Genomic DNA, 9960 nt, shown 5'->3' with positions numbered 1-9960 from the left:
ACTCATTTTCTTCAGTCTAGAAATCTTAACTATAGCAGATCATAACATTATACAAATCATAAATAATTTAAACAAAAGATTTTAAAAATAAGTCACATCTTAGAAATCAAAATTCTTATAAGCTTGATTTCTAAATTTGCTTTTTTTTTGACAATGATTGACTGAAACAGTTTGTTAAGGTTGTCGTTTTTAACCAGGTTCACAAAAAAAATAAAAGTTCCTTATTACCGTTTCGTAATTTAGTTCTTCTCTTTTTTAAATTTTAAACTCAAAAATCTTTAGCACAAAATTCTCTAATCCATTCATTCTTATAAAATCATATGACTTTCTATATAATATTCATTAAAAGGTATATTTTAAAAGATTAATTATATTCCGTATCATATATTATATATATATATATTATTTGTTTTATCTATATCATTGTAGTAGATATTAAATATTAAATTTTTATTCTTATTTTTATATATATATAAAATATTTTCTTTATACAATTCATGATTTTAAAATAAAAGTGTATAAAATAATTAATGTCATTATTATCTTAGTGGAGAATATGCCTACACACTTAGGATCTTGATAAGACTTTTGGCTACCCAGGGTTAAATTTGTTGGCCCTATAAAAAATTCATATTTACATAAGCTTTGAATAAATTATAAAACATGAACAAGTAGTTATTTATGATTTTTAAAAAATATAATTCACTTTTAAATGTATAAGAGGAAATATTTGGTGACCCCTATATGATAATTTTGGTGTCCCAGGGCCACTACCCACTTTCTCCTCCTTTTGTGTGGGAATGTATTCCATTTTATTTTGATAGAAAACTACTACTAAAATCAAATTTTATTAGTGCTCCTCTTTTGTGAAAATGTGATACAAAAATGAAACTCTTAAATCAAATTTTTTTTAGATAATTTATTTACATTATTATTTAAAATTTAACATGATACAATTTACAATATATGAAGCATTTCAAATTAATATTTATAATTATCTGGGAAACATAGATTCTTGCATAGCTTGATCATGATTTTGGGATATAAATATGATATTAAAATATACAAAATGATGATAGCTAACAATAAAACTCAAAGCTTAAAATATCTGATCTAAAAGTCTGGCCCTAAACCCATCCTAGTTATATGGGCTGGGTCATAATTTAAATTAAAAAACTCAAGCTAAGATGGGTTACAATTTTTTTCAATGCCCAGGCTAGGTTTAAAATTTTTTTTATCAAAAATATGAATTTATTATGATTTTTTTTAAATACCTGGACTTGGCCAACTATTTTAAATCGTAACTTATATATTAAAATTTAAATTGAATAAATGAAATATAATTAAAAATTGTTGTATTATAGAATGATATATCACATTCATTCATTTGTATATTTCTATTTCATATCATTTTATCAATCATAAAAAAATACTTAACAGGTTTATAAAATTATGGTAATTTGCAAATTATTCAACTAATTATAATTATATTTTAGTGAAATTATAAATTTTATACCTACACCTAGTATTTCACTACTTTTTTTGGTATTAAATAAAAAATTATTGTTATTATCATTTTAAAATAAAGGAGATAAGTTTTAAAAGTTATTAAAAACATGCAAAACAGACATTAATATGCTTAATAGATATATATTTTTTAAATCCAAGTCAAATATTTTTTTCATAAATGTGGGCCATCAAATATTTTTTTAGATAAATCGGGGTCACAAAAATTTTTCTTTTACATCTGGGCTGGGTTGTAATTATTTTTATAAATCTTGACCATGAAATTGATATCTCTGCAGAACACTAATTTATTTTTTTATATTTTATTCATTTTCAAAATAGTTAACTTAGATGGCATTCCTTAGAAATTATATAAACTTTACAATAGCTTGAGAGGAATTTATTTGAAGGAGGTATAATATAACTGGCACCCCCATAGTTATCATAGAGACAAGCCATATTTTTACAGATGCAAGAGCATCAAAAGCCCTCAAATTATGGAGATGCTATTTTTTTTCCCTTTTGAGTACAGGAAATATATCTTACACCTTTCAAAAGTCCCATTTGTAAAAAAAAGAATTCACCTTTCTTATAGGATTTCTTACTTTTTTCTCCTTCTAAGAAAGATTGATTTGAATATTCTTTTATTTACCCTAATATTAAATCTGCAATTCCCCCCCTTTTTTAGCATATTTAACATTTGGATTTCTTTTCTTTTTGTTATGTGAATGGAATGGACATATTATCTTCTCTACAAGTACAAGGGTTGTTAAAAAATATTTTTAAATGAACTAGAAGATTACATTTGTATTTCCCTTTTCTTAAAGCAAATAATTTGGATTTCCATTTTCTTTGTTATGTAAATGGAATGGACATACGGCCTTCTCTACAAGTATAAGGGTTGTAAATTTTTTTAAAAAGAGGATATAGATACAATTACATCATAAGATGTATATAAATATTGATACACTCTGAAGAATGTATCTGATATAGATGCAAATGCTTTTTATAAAAGTGAATTTTAATAATATACCAGATACAACATTTATGAATCATGCATTCACCTCCTTTTCTGAGTTCATTTCCACTTTTTATATTTGATATGTATATCAATGGTTACGCAAAGACGAAATGATTTTAACTATGGCAAGTTTTTATTTATTTATTTATTCTATTATTAAACATTTCAAGTAATTGTCATTTTCGCATAACGCCAATTTCACCATTTGAAACTTAATATTTAATTTTTGCTATAAGAGTTTTTTTTTCTAAAAAATACTTACAAATTATTATGAATTTTTAATTGAAAAAAAAATTGAAATCACATTATGAATGGTTCTATATAGCGATCGTTTTTTTAAAATCAGCTCAAATGGAGCGATTTTGAAACACTAGTTCTATCTACTACTAACTGCTCTCATTAAATAATCAATGAATATTTTTTTCTCCCGTTTATTAATAAAATATGAATATGAAAAACTAGTGAACAATAATAAAGATACCTTTTGTATTTTTTTTAAAAAAAATATTAAATATTAATTTTTTCTTTTAAAACACCCCCCCCCCCCCCCCCCCCTCCAAACTTTCTCCCAATTTCCTTTTCCCCACAAATAAAAACAAAGATTAAGTGAAAAAGAGAAGATTGTTTTATAAAGTTACGATTCATTAGACGGCGCCAGCCATGCACATGGAATTTGTTAGTTTGGTGAATATGTCGAGATTTAAAAAAAGTCACACACTTTAAAAATAATAAATAAAAAATTATGAATGAATTTGAAAAAAAAAAGAAAAGTCCCTCAAAAAGAAATCTTTGATTTACGAATCCCGTATGTGGGACAGAGTATAATTAATTTTCCCTAAAATAAATAAAGAGAGAATCAGTTTAGGTTGGGCAAAAAATGGTGAATGGTTTCCATGACATTCAACGAGGTATAAATGTAAATGTAAGGTATACCCCGGGAAAATTCTCAATATTTATATTCCTCGGTAAAATTCACCGGTTATATATTTTTTAAATATGCAATAATAACAAACCAATGACTGAATCTGACAAATTCTATGTGACCTCCATGTATATTTTTTTTATAGCACGTAGTTTATATAAGTCCTTTTTTAACCTTAAATGTACATTTCCGAATCATACCAAAATGACAGCTTATGTCATATCATGTATTCAATTTTCTAGTACTCTGGAAATAGAAATTTTAACTTCTCAGGATCAAGGTTATTTTATAATTTTTTATACCTATGAATTAAATTGCATCGAGGAATTTATTGAAATTTCCATTAGAAACGATAAAGCTTTAGCGTATATATAGTTTAAAATTGTTTTGATGCTAGATGTTTGTATTCTTCTATATCAAGTGAAAGTGGTACTACCTCAACTAGATCAAGTAAAAAAAGTACTACCTCAATTATCATTGATAACGAATGAATATATAGTGTTTTATCAATTTTTGATATGAAATGCGATATTTTTAACAAATAAAATAAATTTTTTAAATGACAGTGTTAGTGCTGTTAATATTGTCTTATTCGATAACATGAATTAAGTCACATTCTTGCAAAGATTCATTATTTCCTTATGTAATTTTCCTATATTTTCTCGGGTTTACCCAATTTTCCTAGGAAATTTCTCTGATTTTATTTTCTCCGGAAATTTCCATCTTTAACAAAGTGTATCACACCGTCTGATTTTTTTGAGTAGGAATTATTAGGTAATCCGCTACTGTTTTAGTGGAGTCTATAGAAGCCCAGATGTGCTACATATTACATAAAAAGTTAAGATCAAAAATCTCCAGCAGCCTTATCTTAGAATATATTATATTTCATATATTTTAGTTTATCTTATTATATCAAATTCAAAATAAAGGAGATAGGCTATAATTATGAATTTAGAGATTGGGGCTTATTACACCCTACATTCATTAGATTTTTGACCGGAGGTTCGATTTTTTTTAAAATCTTAGAATTTTGCAAATTTACTTATTTTTTCCATCATAATAAATTTGGGGCCTGGGGGCCCATCGTACAAAATTATTTTACGGGTCGGAAAATCTTTTCAAAAATTCCCGCAAGTCAATTCGGGCCTCGCCGACCTCTATTATACATATTTTTTTTCGCCGGAGAACAAAAGATGAGTAATTCTAGCACTGGCAATAATCAAGTCAAGTGTCTTGTTAGTTATAAATTAAAAATATTATTTAAAAAAAAACAGATGTCAAGATAAAAAATAATATCATTTCAATGGTACATTTTATAAAAATAAAAATACAAATAGATTTATTTTATAGTAATGTAATGTAATTTATTATTTTATTTTTCTTTATATAATAATGTTAATATTATTATATTTTATTTTTTCCTCCCAAAAAGCATTTTTTTGATCTGATATATAATATAACACTATTAGAGCTTTCGATATTTTGTAAAAATGATGGATTAATTAATTGTGTATTTTATTAAATCAAAATCAATAATAAATTTTACAAAAATTACCCTAGATATTTTATATTCTTCTTTTTTTTTAAAAAAATTGAAAATATTCGAATTCCTTCATAATTCTGGTTCACTCCAATCCAACACTCTTTCACTTTTATACTTTTCCCTTTATGAAGTCGGAAAAGGAAAGATCCATGTATTTATAAAATCATTCATAATCTCTATTCATATACAATCTCTTTTCGAGCAAGGTAAAATTTTATCTGTTCAATCATTATAAAGGATAGTTTTCTTAGATTTCCAAAGGTCTTTTTTTAATATAATTTTCAAAGAATATTTTTACGAATTTAATCTTTAATTCCTGAGCAATTAACAAAAAAACTTAGTTTTTATAGCGAGATTAATACAATAACGTAACTATAAATCTTTGCTATTTTTAAAATTTCCTTATTGGACTTGAGATTTTTGAATTTTAAGTAAACAGGTATATTTTATAGTTAATCTTAAAATTAAGATTAATTACGATCATTAAGGATTCCGATGAATAACGTGATTCACAATCATTTGTTAGAAGTTAGAATGCCGAGTTCTACCGTATACCGCATGAAATGATTTTGGTGAAAATCGCGAACCGAAATAAAATTGAAAAGAAGATGATATACGGTTTTTGAAAATTTTATTTTTCGTTATAATTATATTTTGGCAGATTAAGTATTTTATTACCTAAATATTTTGTATTTGTAAAAAAATGAAGGTTATTTTTCCGTAAAATGTGTAATAATTATATTATAGGTAATGTATACCTTACTATTTTACCACCTATCTTATCTCACATTTGAAATCGATAAAAATGTCTGCAATTAATTGATTTTTTCTTAATAGTATTTTTGCTTCTCCTCGAACTTGAACCATATTATATAATCTATTTTTTTTTAAAATGATAATAATAATAATAACATATATTGCACTAAAATTATTTATATGTTATTATCAGAGTTGTTAAAAGATACTTTTTAAATGGATCTAGATACAGATACATTGTCTAAAATAATATATAGATACAGATATTTTAATCAAAAATCTATCTAGATACAGATCTAGATACTTGTATCTAGATCCTTTAACAACTCTGGTTATTATTAAGATCAATTATTTAACACCTTAACGGCAATGATACACACTTTTTAAGATGCTATTTTACCCCGAATTCGCCCTCCCTACCTGCGAATGCAGGGTTATAAGAATTAGCAGGAAAAGCGAGAAGATTTTTTTTTCCCACAAGAACTACTCTCACAATAATGAATCCTTATAGTTAAGCCGATTTTTAAAAACGACGAACTCAATATTTTAGCCAGTAAAATATTGCCATAGCGTCTCGCTAATAGAGTATAGGTCTTTGTGCTATCTATATGAGCGAGCAAGATCTTCAGGCTTACGTAATATTTTTCTGAATAAAATATTGAGTTAGCCGTTTTTAAAAATCGTCTCAAATCGAGCCATTATAAAAACAAATTTTTGAAAAAAGAAAAAGAAAATTTTCGTAACCTTTTACATAAAAATGCCAAAATCTTTTACAAGTAAATCTCTTATGACTTTCATGGATAAAAAATTTGTCAGAGTGTAATTACAAAAATTTGATGGATTATGAGATAACCAATGAATGTTAGTTAACTCAATATACAACGAAGAAAAGTTGAATTATAGTTTATAAAGTTGCATTTCATCATTTTTTATTTTAAGTAAGGGAAAAGGAGGAGAAAGGGGGAGGGATTGATTGACATTGAATTCGTCTAATAATCGCATTAAAATATTATAATAAAATAATTGCTTAGACAGAACATTATTTTTTTCCCCCTAGTATGATTGTTGGTATAATTACACCCTGATTTTTAATATACACAATGAATTAAATATTATTTTTTTTTGTCTAAGATGGAGGGAGGATTCACGATTAAATTATTTGAATCGGAGAATAAGGGATTTTTTATATTTTTTTTATCTTATGTGATTAAACGATTCGAATAGTGTTGTTAGACGGCTCGATTTGAGTCGATTTTTAAAAACCGCCAAGACTAAGCCTCAGGTTTGCGTAATATTGTTATGGCTAAAATATTGAGTTAGCCGTATAAACCTGTTCAAATCGAGCCGTTTAACATCTCGAGTTTCGAATGCGAATGTTCCAAAAAATTCAAATAATGCCATTTTCGGTATGAGCAAACCTTTTGCACTTTTTATTTATATATTCTTCTCTTAAACACGTCTTTTTTAATTCTCATCAACTCGTAAAGTTTTAGAAAATCTGTTTTCTTATAGCAAATCTTTAAATCATTAAAACATAAATCATTTGATAACATTCTATAATACATAAGAATAACATTCCTCGGGCCCATTTCAAATTTATTCTAATTCATTTTGTCTATGTTCAATTTCGTTATTGCCGCATCTGGGCTCCCTAGCAATCACATTTAAGGAAGTTGTTTTGGTCAATATATATGGATAATGGCTACGAATGGACGAATCATCATGATAAATCAGCTGATATATGCCAACTTTTTTTTATAAAGGAATACCCTTCCCCCCCTTTTTACTTTAAATCGACCATTTATTGTTCCTTATAGTATGACGATTATAATTTGGTGATTAATTGCTCTATTTTCCGATTTTAAGCTAAACCTACTTTTTAGCTAAAAACACACCAGTTAGGGTGTTTTTTTGAAAATATAGCTCAGTTTTGAAGATAGCAGATATAAATTTATTTGCCCCTTTAATGCTTAGCGGATTTTTTCGGGAACGCGTGGTCACGCATCTGTAGATAAAGTCGAATTCCCAGCTTATATTATTTATTTTAATCTCAAAAAATTTACATATTAGTTTTTATTGCTGTTTATGAATATTAGAATTTTTTTTATCACAATAATTTACATTTTATAACTTATTTCCATATTTTATTGTATATATTAACGAAAAAAAAACAAACTAAAATCGTTCTTATTATATAATCATGCCTACACATAATGTTGTTTGAAAAGAAAAGTGATCAATCCGGTTGACCAGAAAATTGTTAAATTACAAAAACGGAAATGATGACAAGGAAACTTAGATTAGTGTCGGACGATTTACCAAATTTTAAATTAAGATTTTAGCCAAAATAATAATACGCAAGCCTCGATATTTTTTTAACAGATGTCCAAAACCTTTCTGCCATCTATGAGCGAAATCTCGAAGCTTTTATTTTTTTTGGGAGCTAAATTATTAGATCAGCTGTTTTTTAAAAAAATCGAGCTAACAAGCTTATTTGGATTCGATTTTTCAGCAGCGTATTTATATGATTTGTTTATTAAAAAATATATCTATATATCGTCCGTTATGTATCACAGTGTTCTATCTTTACCACGTTAAAAAATCTTTTACTCCTATATTCTAGAATATTCATATATTTTTTATTATATGAATGAAATTTGAGAAGGAATTATTTACCGAAAGGATTGTATTAATATAAATCAGCTGTTGTGGCAGCAATTTCTTTGAGTTGGACCATGATTACTAAAAGTGACTCAAAGGTTATAGTTGGTTAATTTTAATTTTTAGTCCCCTTTTTATCAGGAAAATTTTCATCTTGCTTTGAAGCGCATAAATAAATTCGCGCCTCAATGTATACCCAACTATAGTCAGGAACATCGCGTGATTGTCTGCAATTTATAGGATACTTATTCTGCCAATTCTGGAATTTGCCGGGAAGAACGCACATTGATATGATTTTTTTTTAAATACAGGCAAAGAGAATTTGGGTTTTTTCATGTTCTGGCGTGATGTTAAAACGAACTCATAAAAGGAAAAAGAAAATGTTTGAAAATAAATCGGGAACCCTATATTTCTAAAGATTGTTAATCGTAAAAAAAATTACATTTTAACGTATTTGTGCGAAATTTCGAAATGAATTAATAAATCGAAAAATTATGATAAAAATGGAGCTTTTCTTGATATTCACATCTTACAAAAAACTATTACTTTATCTACAATTCTGATTAGTTTTAAGTCAAAGTTTTGAGGTATTGTCCAGGAGGAGATTAAAATGGTCATTCACATTTGCGTTTGATCTTAGCAAATGTCAATTTAATTTATAAAAAAAACTAATCACGCTTACTTATGTTGTTTATGGTACTATGCTATGCATTCCGTAAAAAATGCGTAAAGATAATTTGTATGAATTTTATTTTATTTTATATTTTATTTTTAATTGTATAATTTTAGAGACAACTTTAAGATAAAATTAAGGACGTTATACACATATATGTATGAAGTAAATAGTCAAAAATTTAAGGATTTGGAGCTTTATAAAAATGCCACTATGAATGATTTGTCGGAAGCCGTTAAATCAGATATATTGACCAAAAGTCCTATTCCGACCTTACTATGAATCCAGTCACAGTAGGATTTTGATAATTATTTAGCCCCTAAAACACTAGTGGCTAGAAGATTTCTTCAATCTCGTATCCGCCATTCGTATTTTTTTTTGCACTCTTCTTACCTCGCCAGATTTTGTTACCGTTTACGATTAAAATATTAAACTTAGAGAGGCTTCATACACATAATTCACTCATGTTTAAAATACAAATGGGTCTAGTTCCGATTCTCAATATTTTTTTTTAAAAAAAACTGAATCTATTTCCTGTTTTTTAGATTTTAAAACGGTTTCAAGGGCTTTGTTTTCGCTTTCAAACTATTTTAAAGGCAGCGAACAAAAAAAACAACTCATTTCGAACAATGTAATTATTTAAAAAATATTTTCATTGTTGAAACCCGTTATGGATGGGATTCCTAGAAATTTTGTGTTTCTGATTCCTATATATTTTAGAAGAGTAGTTTTAGCTTCCTGTTTCAAACTCCATTTCATATGCTTTTAAAATCTAGTAGACATTTAAATAACTAGTAGTTGATCTAGTTATGCATACAGGTAAATCGCGATCTACCCAAAACCGTGGATGGTTCCCCGCATGGGGATTCCCCCTGTAA

General features: G+C 26.7%; 1 protein-coding gene across 1 annotated transcript in view; it reads left to right on the top strand.

Annotated features, from left to right (window-relative positions):
• The first annotated feature begins 238 nt into the window (after positions 1 to 238).
• The window catches only part of LOC135928927 (uncharacterized), a 69150-nt gene continuing 59428 nt past the window's right edge, over positions 239 to 9960 (top strand). Inside the window, exon 1 of the mRNA XM_065465377.1 lies at positions 239 to 349. The gene's annotated coding sequence lies outside the window, so the exon portion shown is untranslated. The remainder of the gene's footprint in view (positions 350 to 9960) is intronic.

The sequence above is a fragment of the Gordionus sp. m RMFG-2023 genome, chromosome 4 (assembly GCF_954871325.1).
Source record: "Gordionus sp. m RMFG-2023 chromosome 4, tfGorSpeb1-WG-v2, whole genome shotgun sequence".
NCBI lineage: Eukaryota > Metazoa > Nematomorpha > Gordioida > Chordodea > Parachordodidae > Gordionus > Gordionus sp. m RMFG-2023.
Note: the sequence above shows the minus strand (reverse complement) of the source record. Positions and strands in the feature narration are given on the sequence as shown.